The following is an 844-nucleotide window of genomic DNA, read 5'->3' as shown; positions in this document are numbered from 1 at the left end:
TTAGACACGGTTGCTCAGACGTGGTTGCTCAGACCAGACATGGTTGCCTAGATCAGACATGGCTGCATGGGGCTGAAGTCTTCCCATGCCCACGGGACCCATGGAGGGGCAACAGAAAATCAAGGGCTCCAAATATGTCAGTATCTGAGGTGCTGTAGTGGACGGTTGCTCTGTGACCTCATTAATGATGGCTGGGCAGGGTGTTGTTGGCCAAGCCAGACCCCGAGACCCAAACGTTAGCGAACCTGGAAGGAGAGCGAGGGACTCAACAAGGCCATCCGGAGACTCCATGGGTCCAAACAGCCGTCCAAGCAGACGAATGGCCCAGACCACCAAGGTGACATGGCCGGCTGGCTGTTCAAGGTGGATGGAGCCTGCTGAAAACCTCGGGCAGGAAAACCTCGGAAAATGAGGAGAGAGGCTTGTGCCACTGGAATGAGCTGTCATCCACACACCCAACCGCTCACCATCCATTCAGCTATTTATCCATCCATTCCTCACCATTCACTTATGCACCCATCCACAAATCCATCTAAGCCTCTAACCATCCATCCATCCACCCAGCCAGCTACTCACCATCCATTCATCTATTTATCCATCCGTCCATTCATCCACGCATCCGTTCCTCATCCATTAACTTATGCACCCATCCACAAATCCATCTAACCATCCACCCAGCCATCCAACCACTCGCCATCCATTCAGCTATTTATCCATCCATTCCTCACCCATTAACTTATGCACCCATCCACAAATCCATCTAACTGTCCACCCACCCACCCAACCACTCACTATCCATTCAGCTATTTATCCATCTACTCATCATCCATGCCTTCATTCATCT

This window comes from Oryx dammah, unplaced genomic scaffold (genome assembly GCF_014754425.2).
Source record: "Oryx dammah isolate SB20612 unplaced genomic scaffold, SCBI_Odam_1.1 HiC_scaffold_23, whole genome shotgun sequence".
Lineage (NCBI taxonomy): Eukaryota > Metazoa > Chordata > Mammalia > Artiodactyla > Bovidae > Oryx > Oryx dammah.
This window is presented reverse-complemented; position numbering follows the sequence as displayed.